A 452-nucleotide genomic window follows, 5' to 3' on the forward strand; every position below is an offset into this window, starting at 1 on the left:
CATGCCAGAGGGTTATAGTCCATATTATAATCCAGCCTCCAGTAACATTTTGCACAAAAATCATTTTGTGCAATTTAGTATCAGTGTTTTCACAATATCCCATAATCTGCCTTGTCAACCGAATACTATGTCTGTATGTTTAGTGTGTGAAATATACTGTAAAGGGAGAGAAAACAAGTTAAACTATTATGAACATTTTATTAATAACCTGATGTGTGATTTATTGGTCTCTAGCTAGAAGTGCACACAAAGCAACAAGCCTGAAAAATTGTCAGTGCTCTTATTTTTTCATTATCCAGTAAACCATTGTATAGTTTGTAAATTGTGTAGCTTACTCAGTATGACATAGTTATGCTTGTATTACCTTTCAAACTTAACCAGAATTCTATTATTTAAATCAAATGCTTTTTGAATACTTCAGTAGTCAAAGATGTAAACAGCACGGAAGTACA

This window comes from Gymnoscopelus braueri, assembly GCF_963280865.1.
Source record: "Gymnoscopelus braueri genome assembly, chromosome: 7".
NCBI lineage: Eukaryota > Metazoa > Chordata > Actinopteri > Myctophiformes > Myctophidae > Gymnoscopelus > Gymnoscopelus braueri.